Source organism: Protopterus annectens, chromosome 15.part0 (assembly GCF_019279795.1).
Source record: "Protopterus annectens isolate FY-2018-M chromosome 15.part0, PAN1.0, whole genome shotgun sequence".
NCBI classification, from domain to species: Eukaryota; Metazoa; Chordata; order Ceratodontiformes; family Protopteridae; genus Protopterus; species Protopterus annectens.
In genome coordinates, this window is record NC_056749.1 from 672,661,540 (window position 1) to 672,679,565 (window position 18,026).

An 18,026-nucleotide genomic window follows, 5' to 3' on the forward strand; every position below is an offset into this window, starting at 1 on the left:
TAGCTTCCAGATGGTATAGCACATCCTAGCAATGCTCTAATGGTGTGCGTGGTAACACACATGTGCAAGAGTCTGGTTCAGTTTCTTAGAAAGGGGGATAGTATGGAAACCAGAAGTCAGATGACCAGATGTATGTGATATCATTCTGTAATCCAGCACTGAAATGATGTTTTAATACTAGATGGGAGAGAAGTCTCAGAGCAGTCTATTTTTGAAACCAGACATAGAAGGATCACTCACCTACCTCATCTTGCCTTGCTTTGGTAAGTAACCAGGGAATAGTAATTCTTTAGATCAGTCAGGATAATACAGTGAGATTAGTTAAGTACTGTTTTTTCTGTATCTGTATGAATCTATTTATCTGTTTTATTTTAATATTTACAGTGATTGAAACTCTTGTTTACTGTAAATAGATATTTAATATTTTCATGTTATTTTATTATTATTATTATTATTATTATTATTATTATTATTATTATTAAATATATTTAAATTTTTCATTGTGGCAGCTCTTTTTCAGAGAATATTTTAACCATTGAGAGTACTTATATTTATTTTATGACACTATGACCACTCCTGAAAGTTTTGCCACATTAGTCAAATACTACCATTTGTATTAGTATTAAATTCACTCACTGTAATTTGGTACCCTTATAACAGCCTTAGAGTAGCTGGCTTTTGAGTGTCCTGGTGGCAGTATATACCCTATAGTCTGGGCAGAGCCAGTAAATCTGTGCCAGCCTTTCCCAGGTGTGAGTGTGTGTGTGTGTGTGTGTGTGTGTGTGTGTGTGTGTGTGTGTGTGTGTGTGTGTGTGTGTGTGTGTGTGTGTGTGTGTGTGTGTGTGTGTGAAAATCAAACCTCAGAGTGTGTGTGTCAGCTACTTGGAGCAGGGACACAGAGCACTGGTTTGACAGAGAGTGGTGGAGGCAAGGCTTTGGACACTCGTTTGCTGGCTCAGCTCTGTAGCTCTGCCAGTGGGTAGTCTTACTGGGGGCCTGGAGAGAGTCAAACCCTGGACTGAATGTGTTCCCTGTGTGATCTTAAGGGAAATTGTGCTTGGTGCAGAGATCTGCATCTGTAAATACTGTGTGTACCTATCTTTGTTCCAAGTGACCCTCTATCACTGGTGTCAGTGGTGAGGATTCAGGGTCCTTCAATACTGGCCCAGAGGGTGGATGTCACAGCCTGTATTCTACTTTAACTGTATTTATTTGAATTGCTGCTTCATTTTTGCTGATTGTGTCTGCATTATTTCTCCACTTTGAAATTCTGCACTACTGCCTTATATAGCATAGGCTAGATGCAAACTTGCTGAATCTGGACTATTTGGTATCACTGTGCTCTGAACTAGCCATCTTACATTAAGAGAGCCTCCCTGCACCTTTGTGACAAAAGTGTGTAGCTCAGGTTCCGTCTGACTTTGGGATTGCTGGAGAAAGGTTCAGTTTGGGGCTTTCCCATTGGTAGTTTGTCTTAAAACTGTTGAATTTTGCCTGTTGTTAAGCCTCATGTTTGCGCATAGCTGTGCATTGCAAAATGGAGTCAGCTCTGCCCTGTATAGATGCAAATGACTGGAAACTTAAATTTTCTATAGACATCTGTCAGTAGAACCCTCCCAGGTCCCCTGTTGCTCTGCAGGCAACTCAACAGCACACTGAGCAGCATTGCCACAGCTCTTCACCCTAAACTGTCTACAGAATAAGCCCCTCTGTTGTTATTACATCATAAACTGATCTAACTTACCCACTCCCTAACACTACTATGGTATAAGCCTGCTATTATAGATGGTCAGTTTCCCACCATTTCTCCAGCCAGCCTGATTGACTTTGGCATCCTGAGGCAATGTAGTAATTGCCTCATGTATACTGACAACCACTTAGTCCTGAAACAAACAAATACTGTATGTGAGAGATGTAATTACACTATCAATTTGGAAAGAATCCTCTCATGTAACAGAAAACAAGACATCAAACAGGTTGTCAGTTCACGTACTTCACATCTCACACAAGTTCAGGACATAACACATAAACTCACATACACGGAAATACTCACTAGAAGCCTACCAAAAGATCAGAGACTCCCAAGTGCAAATTATCTGCACACACCTCAACATGTATAGAAACCACTGCACATAACACACATATCAGTGTCTCACCAAATAAGTCCCTAAGGCAAAACACCTCAAAACCTAATGTCTTCATCATGAAAGACTCAGAAGTGAGATATACAACTGCACTCCCTGGAACCACTCCTCACCTTGGAAGATGCTGATGTCTGTGCAGTCACTGAAACATAGTTCAAGGCTGCAGAGAGCACCCCAGCTGTGCAAGGCTACAATGCCTTCCACATGTTCAGACCTCAGTATGAGAGTGAAACAACCAGAGGTGGAGGTGTATTCATCTTCATTAAAGCCAAGTATACCTCCAGATTGGTCAAATAGTATAACTCTCTCAAACTACTCCATGTCCAATTAACTATAGGCAAAACACCCTATCACATCATTGCTAGCTATAGGTCCCCCTCCGTGAACCAAGAAAAGCCCAATACCTACCTGGAATTATTGGAGTCACTCGCCATACAGCCCAACATCTTAGTCATGGGAGACTTCAGTTATCCCTCCATCAACTGGGTAATGTACATGAGCTCAAACATGCTCACCCAGAGGTTCCTGGACTTTGTCAATGCAAATCCTCTGGAACATATGGTCTGCACCCCCACAAGGGCTCTAATGCCCTCGACATAGTACTCACCAACATGGGTGGTCACTGCACTGCCCACTGTTTGATGCCCTCCCTGTTAAGGTTGGACCATAGATCAGTCTAATTTGAAATAAATATTGGACCCCACACCCCCATAGGAGCAAACAAACTAAGGAACTTCTCCAAAGCAAACTACAGCCTACTAAGTGATGTTATAAAAAGTTTATACCCCCTGCAATCACAGGCAATAGAGATGTACCTATGCCCTGTATAATCATCTTAGAAACTGTATAGGCTCTGCTGTACCTGACTGGATTAAAACCAGGCTCTCCTGAAAAAACAAGCTGCCTTGGAGGATATCAAGTTTAAATGGATTGTATAATAAAAGGAAGAAACTGATGTCCATGAACAAGAGGCAACTGCCTCTGCAGTGGAAGAATTCCCACCACAGATTGAGAAAGCAAATCAGAAGTCTTGTAAAGTCCTCTAAAGCTAATTATGAAGCTAAAATAGCATCCCTAGACAAGGACAATTATAAGGTATTCTTTAACTACTTCCAGAATCTAAAAGGGCATGCCCAGCTATGTGTTGAATTGGTAGTATATGGTACCACACATGCTATACCAGAGGAAATTGCCAACCTGCTAGCTGACAGATTTGGTGAAAACATCACCCCCTATCCCCACCAGCCATACCCCAAAGTATACCTGGCACCAGTTCTCTACCTAGTATCTCTAGAGATCGTCATATCTGTGCCATCCACGGCCAAAAACATGGCCGAAATGGGACTAGATAACATCCCATGTTGCTTACTAAGCAGTCTAAAACAGGACCTAGATGACCTACTTGCTGTTCTCTCTAACCATAGACTAAGAACTGGCTATGTACCACCAGAATGGAGAACAGCAAAAGTAATCCCTTTGCATAAAGGGGGGCCATCAACCAACCCTGGGATACAAGTCTAACCAGCCTCATCTGCAGGGCCATGGAAAGAATTATCATGGACGTTATTAACAAGGACATATGCAATCTTCAAACTCTAAACCCAACCCAGTTTGGCTTTAAGGGTAGATCATGCTTATTGAACCTGATAGACTTCTTTGAGAAAGTCAAACCAAAGCCCTGGATGAAGGTAACAGTACATACCACCTATTTGGACCTAGCCAAAAGCCTTTGACACAATCTCTGACATGGGTATTATTGAAAAACTATCTGCTAGGTGTTAACCCCTACATCAGTAGATGGGTAGCTAATTGGCTCACCAACAGAACACATACAGTCAAAGTTGGTAACTCCATGTTTACCAGTCGACCCATCACCAATGAAGTACCACAAGGATCTGTAATGGGCCCAAGTCCAGGCTAAAGTAGATGGCCTTTGGCTTACTAAGTTCACTGATTGGGGGACTTCATGACTGCACCTAGTTTACAATGGTGTTAACATATTATAGGAGGGGCTAACACAAACAAATGACTGGTGCCAAAGGCCTGGTCTAAAACTAAACACAAAAAAGTGCACTATTATCCCATTTGGCAAAGTGAAATTCCCCACTAACTACAATATTGACAGCACCCCTCTAAGTTCAAACCCAGTGGTGCGAGATCTGGGAACACAGTTTGATAGCAATCTGAACTTTGACCACCAGGTTTCCACTGTGGTAAGGAAAGCCTTCTACATTGCTCATCTCATAAGTAAAGGCATCGCATCCAGGTCTAAGGATGTTATAACCCCCTTTACTCATCCCTAATCAGACCATTGATAGAGTACAATGCTCCCTTCTGCACGTATCTCACCAGACACTTGCAGCAACTGGAGAGACCACAAAGATTTCTCACTAAGAAGATACAAGGCCTCCAAACCATGACCTATGTGGATAGACTGAAAGCCTCGTCACTACACTTTGTATCATATAAGCTACTGAGAGATGGCTTGTGCCTGGCCTACAGGGCAGTCTGACCCCAACCTGATGAAAATGCTGCACATCACAAATCAAATGGCACTAGAGCCACTCTCCTGAGATCTCAACCTTGCCGTTGACATTAACCGAACATGCTGGAGAGACAGGTACATCTCCCAGAAATTATCACTGCTCTGGAATAAACTTCCAATTCATGTGAAGCAGAGCTCCGCAATGATCCTATTCAAGTGCATAATGGACAAATGGATGGGTGACTGCAAATTCACCTCCGGGGGCACCGATGTCCCTCATGGGCAGGGGGTAGTCATTGCTGATACGTTAAGTACGTCCATCTAACCAAGGACAATTGGGGCTACCAGGGATTAACATGGCTAGGCTTACAAAGGCTCTAGAGCCGCTACCCTAGTAACCTCATGTGAACCTATGAACCTATAAGAAAGGACATACCTGTAAACTATGTACTTGCCCATGAATTGGTTAGGCAATATCCATATTTATAGAAACCTGATAAAATAAAATGTTTAGGAGTATGAGTTATAAGGATTGTGTAATGGCAGTTTAGGATATGTGGGAAGAGACTAAACAAAAATAGTACAAAAAACTGAGAAACTGGAAGCTCTTATTTATGGATATGGACAGGAAGATACATGCAATAAAAAATGTAGTCCCTTCAGCTTTATACTTGGGTCAGGCATATTTTTATCAACAAGAGGAAAGTTATGACTAGTAATTAATAGTTGAAGGATTGTATCAGGAGGGGAGAGGGCAAGGGTCAAGGGTGATGAATTGGTCCTTCCAATAGAAGATGGCGGTTTAGGATTATCTAATTTGAAGGGATATTTTGCAGCTACACAGTTAAGGCTCATCTATAACACAGGCAGAATGCTATAATTCAAAGTGGAAATGATGATGAAGCAGGTGGGGGGGCATTTAAGAAATAAGGAGAGACTGGGATTTTGGATGCAGATCCTTGAGAATAATAACAGTCATGCAGAATGTTGTATTCATAAAGTAGCAGAGAGTATTCTAAGAGCTAAGCCAACAGGAAAATGGAGAAAGGATCTTCTGCCAATATGGAAGATTGCAATTAGGGGTACAAAAATAGACCAGACTGACTGGAATTTACTGGGGGGAAAAAAACTAGTTATTTGCTCCCAATAGCTTGGTTATTTCGCTAGAGAGGGAAAGGTGGCAGAATCAGAAGAGGCCAGGAAGGCATTTGGACTGCAGGCTAGACACTGCCTTCCCTATCGGGGATTGATATCAGAGTACAGGCAGAGAGAAAGGGATAGGGGAATCCTAAGTGAAAGGCCTGCTCTGGTAGCATTTCTAGCTGAATCTATAACGGAAGCTGCTGTTAAAGAATAATTAGTAGGGCATATAAAATATTGCATTATAACTGTAGGAACCAATTGGAAGAAGTTAGAAAAGTTTGGGAAGCGAGATTGGATAAACAATTCACAAGGGAACAATGGGAGGACATATTTATTGCTGCCAAATGCGCAACAAAGTCTAGAATATTTTGGATTTTTGCTTGGACATGTTTGCATAGGTATTTTTTATACCCCAAGCAGACTCCAAAAAATGTTTCTTCATGTAGATGGCAAATATTGGAGGTGTGATGGGCTAGAAAGAGGTAGATGGAAACATGTTTTAGGAATGTAATGAGTTGGCAGACTAAAAAATTCCATGCAGAGTGCTCTGTTAGAAATATTGGGTGAGCAAATGATAGTAACTAAGGAAATTATTCTTTTCAGCTGGGATACAGGATCTGAATTGTCTAGACATATTAAGGCCTTAAGATTAATTCTGGTGGCTGCCAAAAGCAATTACTAGAAACTGGAAATCAAATTCTAAACCAAGTATATTTGAAGAAGTGAACATTGTAGCAGAGATAAAAGAATGAAGTATGATCTTTATTAAAGAGTAGGAGCAAATTGCATAAAAATGGAAATTGTAGGAACAATACATGCAGAATAATATGTTGAAGGAGTAGTGAGGTTTTAAGGAAAGGCAGCAATTGAGCAATTTATGTAATGTGGAATTGATGATAATTGCACAGAATATATGTGACGTATAACGTTTGTAACTGTGAACATGTTTGTTTCCTTTTATATAAACATATGTTTGCCTATGTCATAAGTGATAACTAAATAAAGGTGTTAATAAAGACAATTCCTCAATTAATACTCCTTCCAAAGTCCTACTTCCGTGCCAAAATATCAACATGTTCCAAGAAGGGTAGGGAGCTAATTTGTTTAATATGGGTGGGGAGTTAATTCCAGAGGAGAAAAATTCTTTGGCAGAGGCATCTATCCTGCCAGCAGGGTTTTTCTAAGAGTTAAGGAGTTAATGTGGTTAATTGGAGAGGAGTTAATTCCAGAGGAGAGGAATTCTTTGGAAGCTATGTATCCTGCCAACAAATTCTGTTTATGTTGCACTAGAAGTTTAGGTTTCTAGTGTTGGTATATATGGTGTTGCATGTTTTGTGAATATGAAGAAGATCATACAAGAGAGGGTCATTTGAGGCTATGTAAAGCAAAGGTCACCTCAAAGGAGTAAGTATGGGACTGACACTAGAGACAAATATTTAAGATGCTATGTATAGGACACAGAACTTGGGCCTTTGAATTTCTTAGTGAGAAAGTATTAGGGTCTTTTAAGTTGGGTCATGTGTTTGATCAGGTACATGTCTAAAGGAGCATTATATTAAATTATGGGCCAAATAAGGGGAGGAGAAATGAGGGATAACATCCCTGAATCTAGAAGGATATACCTTTGGTAATCTGCTAGACTAGTCAGAAGTATTTTCTACCCATGCTGATCAAATGAGTTTGTCTATGAAAGTTCCCATGTCCTCAATAACTGCTTTGATTTTTTTGGGTGAGGTTCTTCTGTATAGTAGGTACGAGGGTGCCCATATCCCATGTCCTCAATAACTGCTTTGATTTTTTTTGGGTGGGGTCTTCTGTGTAGTAGGTACGAGGGTGCCCATATTTTCTAAACGACACAACACTACACTTATTTTGTCTTAGACCATGGTCCTGGCATCATATGTTTGTATGTAAAAGACTCTCTTATAGGACCTGTGAGCCATCAGGAAAGCTGATGATAGCTCCAAGTTTGTGATCATCTGCACATCTGGTCAGCCAGAGACAAATAACACAAACCTAGCAATCTGTTAGAGCAAGAATTCTGGGCAAAGTGAAAAATAACGTTGGGGCAAAGGCTCAAAATCAGGGACACATTTTAAACATTGCTATTAGAAAGTTGCTAGAATAGCAGATTTTAAATTAGTACATACTTTCTGAAGAATGAGATCTGAAACTCAAATGTCTGTCATTATTTAGTGGCTTTAGTCTTCAATGATTTGCCAGAAAATCACAAATTTTATGAGGATCATTCCAAAAACAGGCAAAAATCTGGATCTTCTGCAAAACTATGTCAAAAGCATACGTCAGCTTTGATCTCAGAGGAATTGATACCAGATTGGAGCGGCCTCAGTACACAGTCCTGTGGGATCCCACTGGTAATGAGCCTTTTTGAAGAGTGTGACCCAGTCCTATTTTGAGTTCTGTGAAGCAGTTTGTTATCTAGGGGCGGCACGTGCTATAGGACTGCAGCCCCCCCCACCTGTAGAAAGAAAAAAATAAAACAAAAAAAATAAAACAAAAGCAAATCGTAAGTCCCGGAATTCCATGTATGCGTGCATCGAGTTCCTGGTACTCACAGAACTCCAGACTGCTGTGTCAGGCAGTCCGGATAGGGGAGAAAGGCATCTCTGCCCTGCAACCCAGAAGTCTGTGTAGTGATGACCGCATAGAACAGAGAGAGACACCAGTCTGCATTGTCTGCAGTCTGGAGCCTCCAGCCTACTCTCACGGGGAAACCAACCAGCCAGGAGAACCAGAAACCAGCAGTTAGCATGTGTGGGCTGAGGAGACTGCAGTGCCAACCAAGCTGAGGAGACTGCCGACCAAGGATTTACTGTGTAGCACGGGCTGAGGAGACTGCCAACCAAGGATTTACTGTGTAACTGAGACCAACTTCAGGTAGTGTGTGTGTGTGTGTGTGTGTGTGTGTGTGTGTGTGTGTGTGTGTGTGTGTGTGTGTGTGTGTGTGTGAGTGTGTGTGTGTGCACGTGTGCAGTTACAATGACACACTCCTGGAGCAGTTAGTTGTTTTGATTTATTATACAAAAACACCACAGCTTGTAACATCGTATGCATGCACTGCACGTAAATTGAGAGGAAAAGAAACTATGAACCGCTCCCACAGTGTGTAATGCAAGTAAAATGTATACTTGGAAACGCTTTAATGCACTGAACACCCAGTATGCATAGCTGGAACTTCAGTGGGGAAAATTTAAGTCTGTAAACCACTAACAAAACTAATAGGTTTGATTCCCATATCCTCCAAGTCCTTGTGTATGTTACAGTTTTGTCCAAATTATCTAACCAGTTTTCCCATTCCTCTCTTGTAAGAGCAATCTGTGCTTATCTGCTTAATAAGTATAAACCATCTCACATGCTGTGAAACAGACACCGTTGAAATATTTCACATGCTTTTAATAAGTATCAGGGAACACAGGGACTCCTACATTAGAAGTTATGTATCACACCCACTCAAAATTAAGTTTAATGATTCCTCAAAGGTCAGAGTTTACATTAAGCTGTACAGAATAATGGGATTAAACTGAGGAAACTGCCATTGGAAAATTACTTTCAAAGTGTTTGAAAAAAAAAACAATGCTTGTCTACACAATGGTGGGCTCCATTGCTTTTAGTTGGAACTTGGAAGTAGGACACCATAGTGACAGAAAGTTGTGCAAAGACAGCTACTAAATAGAAAACTATGTGTAAACACTTCACTTGTGTGAGAACTGAGAATCTGCTGCATGGATGAAATCTTGTTTTTACCAAAGTGCAGTGACCTCAGAATTTATTGGGTTGTAGAGAGCAGAGCATCTTGCATGTGATATAGGTATGAGGGTAAAGTCCCCCACAAGAAATCTGACATCTTCAACTTTGCGTGAATGACATTTTACTCTGCTTTATAAAAAAAAAAGCATTTGCTCAGCTGTCCTCTGTACTCATGTCCTAAAATCATTATACTGTTGATGTTTGAGTTTATGAATGAACTGTGACTATTTCCAGTTATCTAGTTGCATCTGTGCCTGTTTATCATGCTGATGTTGCTGTAAGCATTCTGAAAGCTATTGATTTATGTTTTTGACTTCAGACTTATAGACATTCTCTGAAGTTCTCATTTGCAGAATAATAATTTCATTGACTTTTTGCTCAGTCTATTCAATACAGTTTGATCTGGTATTTCTATCTAAATGACCTTGAGTCCCTACTACAGTTGATCTGTTACAGTTATGAAATAGTTTTTAATGATAGCATTGTAAATTAGAAACTGTTATAACAATATTTACTTACTCAAATTGTTTGGGAAATTAACAACTCTGCAGTCTTCTTTATTAATTGTCTGTGTAACAATTGCTGTGAAGTTCAGCCAGCTCCATTGACGTACTGTAACATCCCTAACAGTAACATTCAGCAGTAATTTCAGTCACTGTTCCATTTAGCCTATGTGTGTGACATAGCCGTTTCTGTTGTAATTACTCTTTAAGTTAAACAGTTATTTGATAACTAAACTATTTTCTGTAAGTAATATTTTAATATGTTGTCTTAGGAGGTGTTTTTGGTAGTATACACTTGTCTCTTTGGAGCCCATGGCATCCTGAAACTGTTAATATTTAGTTTAATGCTATGACTGAGTCTTTAGAAAGACATAAATTCCTTTATCTAAGTTAATTTTTTGTGTCTGTGTGTCTATGTGCGTACAGATTTTCCCATCATATTTTTTGTCTGTTTTTCATAAAATTGTGGTTTTCTGGCAAATTAATGGCAAATCATTAAAGATTGAACTTAGAAAATAAGGACACATTATGACAGACATTTGTGTTTCAGATTTCATAACCTTCAGAAAATTCATACTAATGCAAGACCTACTATTTTATTAACTTTCTAAGTTTATAAGAGCAATATTTAAAAATTTTCTTTATTTTTGGGCCTTTCTCCCACTTTTATTTATGGCTTTGTCCAGATTTCTTGCTCTGAGGTTAAGACGATGACAAATGTGTCAGGGCCATCACTGTCAGCCAGAGACATTTCAAATTGTGACATACTTGTTGTACCCCACTCCCCCATGTAGTGACTTTGGATGTGTCTAAGCAAGGCAAGGAGCAGTTACGCAGTGTAAGTGCGCAGAGTTTCCCCCCATCCAAGGTAGACACAAGTACTACAGTGGCTTTTCATCTGTCCTTGATTTTGCAAAATGTTCCCGTTTTCTGTCATATTTTTATACTGTTGATTTACGCTTTTTCTTATTCAGAAAATGCATGTTGTTGCAGTGCCTGTTGCTCTGTGTTTAAGTAGCAATGCTTTAATAACCATCAGGTAAGCTTGTCTGAGACTGTAAGATGCAAGTAAGATTTAATAAGCATACTGTTAAAGAATTACCAACATTGAAAGCTTTTTTGTTGTTGCCATGCAGAGAATATTTACATAATTAGTTAGCGTATAAGCCTTAGGTATTGAAATGCATATGACAATATTGTAATAAAGGACAGGATTACAGTATTTTCAGAAGCTCATTACATTTGTTGGAGACTTGCAGTCATCTTTGCAGGCTTTACCCATAAACTAAACGGAATGCCAATCTATCATGTGTGGTCCATAACTTGTGCAGTAATCCTTTAAGCAATTCATCTTGAGCTTGTTTCTGGTTTGCTGTTCATTTTTTACTTTGATCATGTTTTCCCCAATGAAACAAGTAGATAGTTTTTGTCAGGCAGCAGGTCTTTTTTGGATAAGAAACATTTTTACAAGTGGTGGTATCACAGAGATTGCTACTTTCAGCATGTTACTTGGTACTTTTATAAAGCTGAATATAAATTATAATTAGAACTGCAGTGCAAGGAGAACTGGTTTGAGCTGAATGCTGCTTGTTTTTTATACTTAATTTTGACTGGCATTGCAGTAATATATATAAAAAGTAATTTATTTTTTCATGTCTCACAACCTTTTTGTTTCCATCTAGATATTAAGTAAGCTGTCATGTAGCCAATGCATTGAAATATTATTTTTTTACTCCACTTCATTTTGTCTTGATTTGGACTCTCATAATGATGGTTTGGCACCCAGGGCAGCATATTTAAAGTCCCAGTTTTTGTGGTTTTGAGCATAGCTCTGCCCCTTTCTAGTTGGCCACACCTCTTCCTGGAGGCCCCACCCATTCAGCTGTCTCCTGCAGCCCCCCTTTGATTTGAAGTCACCAGCTGCAACTGTATGTTGCATATGGATTTCCATTTAGTTTTAGTGTGTCTATAATGCTGGAGTGCTGGGTGACGTTATGCCTTGGCCAGATCAAGGCATGGTGTGTATACCATTTTGTCATAGGCCAAAGTCCCAGTGAAAGAGGTAAGTAGGATGAATCTACCCTTATAGACACAAACTTGTTTGGGGCAAGGGTTTTTAAGCTGCCAATATCTTTGTTTATGAAGTCTATAATGATGCATCCCATTGTTTTGCATACAAAGCTGGTAAGGTGTATTGGCCTATATTTCACAGGCTTGATGGTGGGCCATACTAAAAAAGGGGACAGCAACAACTCTTCTCCATACCTGTGGCACAAAGCCATTTGAGAAGCTGAGTGTAAACAGATTCAGTTGGTTTGTGAGAGAATGTTTCATACTAACAAACACCCTGGCACGTTTTCAGGTCTCAAAGAAATAGTGATTTATATCTCTAAGAAAGCATTTAAAAATGCTTGTTGGTGATCTTAGGGGGATATAGGCAATATACAACATGGAGAAAAGATAGGGGGGGGGTGATAGAGGGAGAGGTTTGGACTAACTTTATCTACTAACATGTTAGCTATGTCCTCAGGGTTTGACTGAGTGTTATGCATCAGCTCACTGCAATGCTGGGCATTCCTAATGTTTATAATGTAGCTGAAGAAGGATTTGTTTGTCCTTACTAGTGTTGGCAGTTTTCAGCTCATAATTAACTTTGGTGGATTTGATTTTATTTCGTTTATTTAATTTCTTGAGATTAGTTTTGGAGTGTGAGGCTTTGTTTTGCTCTCACTGATCTGACTTCTTGTTTCTTGTCTGTGAGCCAGCCAGCAATCCAGTGAGTTACATAAGGGTTTACACCTGGTTCAGAGAGCTTTTCAACAATGCCTGAGTGGGTAGTGTATAAAATGTCTTAGCCAGGTTAAGATATACAATATGCACTGTTTTACCCTTGTTTATTGCCTTGGTGACACTTTCAAAGAAATCTACTATGTTAAGTAGTCATGACCTTCCCTTAAAGCCAAATTGGGATGGGTCCATTGTCAGCAGGTTGCCAATGTCCTTGTTATTTCAATGATAATTCCTTCCATATCTTTGCATATTAGGTTTGTTAGACTGATGGGTCTGTAGTTCCCTGGGTCAGTTGATGGCCCACCCTTGTGGAGGAAAATGACTTTTGTGGTCCTCCACTCACTTGTAGCCTCTTTTGAGGCTGTAATTGAAGAGTGCCTCCAGTGGTCCTGATAGGTCATGTTTTAGACTGTTCAGGAGGCAACTGGTGATGTTGTCAGGACCCATAGAGGTGGTGTTCTTGGCTTTAAAAAGTGCTGCCAGTACCTGGTCCCTGCTGTTAGCTGGGGAAAATACATTGCTGTCACCCTGATCAGTGAAGGTGGTACCGTTCAGCACCAGTTCAGCACACTGTTGTGTGTTACCTCTAAGGTTCTAGACATAGCTGAAGAAAGCCTTCTGATTGTCCTTAGTCTGTGAGGCTAGCCTGACCTCATAGTTGGCCTTGGAATTAATTAGACCTATTAGATTCATTTTTGGTTGTATAAGAGAGCACTTGTCTTTAAGGGAGTTGGTTTTCCAGATTTTGGCCATATTTTTTTTCTTTTATTATATACCCTGTTTAGGTGAGGATTCCATCAGTAGGGTTTTCTTTGAATTTATTTCTGGTAGGTACGGCAGCCCCATGTGCAGCAATTCACATTTTTATAGTGACTCTGTGAATAATTTGTAATACATAGCTATGGTCTCAGGGTTGTGCGGAGCCTCAAAGTTTGACAGACTGTCACTTAATAGTATGTAGTTTGCCTTTGAATAGTTCCTGTTACTGGTTTAACTGGATTTTCTGGGTTGATTTTTACTTCAAAAGAGACAGCTTTGTGATCTGACCTCATGCGTGAGGATATGATATGGGGTGAAGGGGGCATGCACCATCTCCCATGTGTACCAACTCCAATGTGTTTGTGTTCATAAAATAGGAAACTTTATGTCTGAGCTAGTGCATGTTTCCCAGTCTACAGAGGGGTAGTTAGTCACCCATGAAAAGGGTATGTGGTTGGATGGTGAGGTAAGAGTCATGAAACTGTAGGGGTATGGCTGGTGACCTGTAGCTACCCATGATATGGTGAGGGGCCTTACCTATGATGACTTGCATGTGGATAAGCCCCATGGTATCATCCTGTTTAACCAACCTGGAGGTATGTTTGTTGCTAGCATAGATTTAGACAGTTCCAACTTTGGCCCCAGTCTGTGCTGTTGTTAGTCTAAATGTGTGGAAGAAACTGTATTCTTGCACTTCTGAAGTACTTTCTATGGCTTTAAACTAAGTCTCAGCCGTGGCACAGATGCCTACACTCTCCAGAGTGAGGAATGTAAGGCTAGTTTTTTTCCCTGTTTCCATCCTAGTTATTCTTGTCAGGAACAACAAAAAAAATCATTCAACGATACCATCTCTTTACCCTAAAATAACATGGATTCTGGATATGTCATAGTACAGTGATGGCACCTTGGTGCCTAACTGATGATATCCTCCTCAACATGGACAAAGGTAACTTGGCAGGAGCAATATTCATTGACCTCACAAAAGCCTGCGACCTTATCAACCACCTCTCCTCTCTCTTCAGAATATTTGCATCAGTAATACATCCATCACCTGGTTCCAAGACTTCTTGTCAAACAGATTCTTCACAGTTAAAATAGGCTCATCCTTCTCTAAGCCCACACCACTTTCAGTGGGAGTACCCAAAGGTTCTATCCTAGTTTATCTTTTATCTCTAGTTTTGTTAACAAATCACCTCATGACGTTTCTACTCTATAGCTCATCTGCATCGCTGATGACATGGTACACCTCAGGTCCAGCAGCATCCGCTCTACAATCAAAACAACTACGAAAAGACCTTAACTCTAATTCCTGGCACTTAATCACAAACTAACAATCGTAGAAAAACAAAAAGCATACTATTTGGCACCACCCCAAAAATGTAAAAAAAATCACCAAAGCCAATCAATATCACCATCCTTTGTGGCACACCAAGAGAAATAACAAACTTCTTCAAATACCTCAGTACGTGGCTAGACAAGTCATTAACATACAATGCTCATATAGAAAAAGGAAGGGCAAAAGTTAACTCGCTTCTCTTCTGGACCAAGAAAATCACACCCTACCTATCCAAACCAGCCAGGTGTTGGGAGTCCTTCTGACCCAAGTTGAATATGGGCTAGCTATAATAGCCACAGCCTGTATGAAAAATGTCTCCACACTACAAACTGTCAACAAAATCTGCCGCTTCATCACTAACTCACCCTCTCATAAGCACCACTGCCTGACCCTATAAAACGCCAACTGGCTCCCAACACAGCACAGAGTAGACCTGCTTCTAGGTTCTGGTATCTAAGTTTCTCCAACCTAATTCATTCCCACTTTAGCTGCCAAACTTTATACTAAACACACACAGACACATACTACCTCAGGCGAGTCTTCCAAGTAACACTCCCCATCTCCAACCCTCACAAACGAGGCTCCATCACATTGACCACTCTTTCTCAATCCTTGCTCCTAAAATACAGAAATCCCTCCCCAGCCACCTAAAGGAACTATAACCCCCCTTCCACCACTTCAGAGCTGAACTTAAAAAAAAAAAATTCCTCCACACCAAATCAAAGTGTACTTCCCACCCAGCAAGCCACGTCACATAAGGGTCTCTCAACCTCTTGCATCACTTTCTTCAGCTACTAACACATCCTAACTACCTCAGCATTCCATGGCCTGAAGCTTCTTACCACTACAACATTTCTGCCATGATGAAAACCTGAAATATAATCATATGAATTGTAACCTTTGTATTGCTCAATTATTTGTTGCTACATCTATTAATTGTTACTGTACAGTTTTTGTTATATATTGTGACTTTCTATTTGTGTTTTTGATATGTACAGTTTACTGCCTTTCTGCTCTCTCTTTTGTTTTTCCTTTTTTTGTGAATTATTTTACCTGAACAGTACCTGAAAATAGTCAGTTGTGATCAGTGTACACACCAATAATCAAATTTAAAATGAAAAAAAAAAATAAAATAAAATTTGCAGATCGATAACCTTGTAAGTACCTATTAACTTATGAGCCTGTGTGTGTCTCAAGTTATTCACACCTAAGTGAACAATGACTGTGTCTTGTGTACTTGGGATGAAAGAACTTGAGGGCCCCGTTGTATCGTACCACCTGAGTGGCACATCACTGTCCCCCTTGCCTTACTTAATGTAATGAGTAGTGTGTCTTTGTGGTTCACTATAGAGCCTGTAACCAGAACATTTCCATGTGAAAAGGCTGGCCAAAAAGGCCTTAAGGGATTGAAGGAACAAGATAGATGACCCCTCTTAGCAGTGCTTGGGGTTGATTGTGTTGCATATGCTGCTGATGGAGTTTCTTTGTGCCAGATTTATGCCTTAGAGGGCTTTGAGACCTGCAGAAAGATTTCCTAAATATCTCAGCGTAGGAAGTCTTATTTGTCTTGCAAAGTCTCAGGGTGCCTAATGCAACTAGGCTGGCAACAAAACAGACAGCAGATCCTTGATTTCCAGAAGCTAGTAAATAGCAGATGGGCTTGTTGATAAAGGCTAGCTAGATGTTTATTTGTAAGCACCTATTAAAAAGTACAATTAATGGTAGCAAAGGGATGTGTAATTTATGTGAAGTACTTAGCAATGGAAGTTGTGATCGAATTTGATATATACAGAGAGGGGTCCAATTTATACCTTACCTAAGCCAATTAGGCTACACACGTAACATAGTTATTGGAACACAGAAGCACTGCTCCCCACTGCTGCACAATATACTATCCTCTGGATTATTAGCTCAACTTCATGGGATCTCCTAAGGCATTGTTGGCTAAGTTAACAATTACTGACATGACAGTGGCTTAGTATAAAGCTATAACCCTAAATAGGATGAGGAAACTTTGAATGTGTACCACAGGAAACAGTTATGAGCATCACAAGCCAGATAATATACAGAACATAAATCAGTCTAGAAGGTACTACAATCTTTGACAAGTGTTCACTTGCACTAAAGAGAAAAAGATTTTGAAAACTTGGAAGAGAGTGCAAACAAGAAAAGCAAGGAATCCCAACTAATGGTCTCCTCTCCCATGTGGAAAGGTTTGTACTTTTTATGAATGGATTTGCTGGTCCAGTAATGGATGACTGAATCACCTAATGTCCCATCAGTGATCCATGATAGTTATCATTCTGTAAATAAAGAACTGCTGAAGATATCCTGAGGATCTAAAAGTAGTCGTATATTTCTGCCAAGCCATCAGCACATCCCATAAGATACTAAGGAGGGTGTCTGACCACCTCAAAGAAGGAAATGTTAAAAGCAGCATCAGGAAAGTTCATTAAAAAATAACCTTGCAGAATCATGATACTGAGAAGCCACAGTACTTTGCCAATGCATTCCACAGGTAACCATACTACCAAGAGTCAACATTACATTACATTCATACTAAGTGTCAGCTGTAACACAAAATTATATGAAAGCTATTATCAGAAAACCGAGCAACTCCAAAAGCAGAAGTCCTAGAAGTAGTTCAACAGGTAGTACACTTGTCTATGGTGCTGGAATATCAGACTAGTGCAGGTCCTATTCCCATGCCGGGTAGCTGGATTAATTGCCCAGTAGTGACACTGCACTGCCACATAAGGGGTGCTGCACTCATTAGTGTGACATCCTTTGGATGAGACATAAACAGAAGTCCCATCTGTCTGACTTGATGGCAGCTCAGCAAGTTCTTGCCTGGTGCCCTGCAGAGTTCTTCAGCAGCAGAGAGACAAAAGAGAGACTTTGGAGTGATTAAGTATCATTTTTCCACATTTTCTTGCTGCATTTAGCTAATTCTGCCTAAAGTGCAGATTTTTTGAGTTTCTGTGATTTAAAAAGCTTGTTTCAGCTACATATTGGACTTATTTTACTGCCTGCTCTTTAACAAAGTCGCTTTTGTGTTTAAATTACCTGTTTAACTGTTGTAGGCTACACACTCAAGT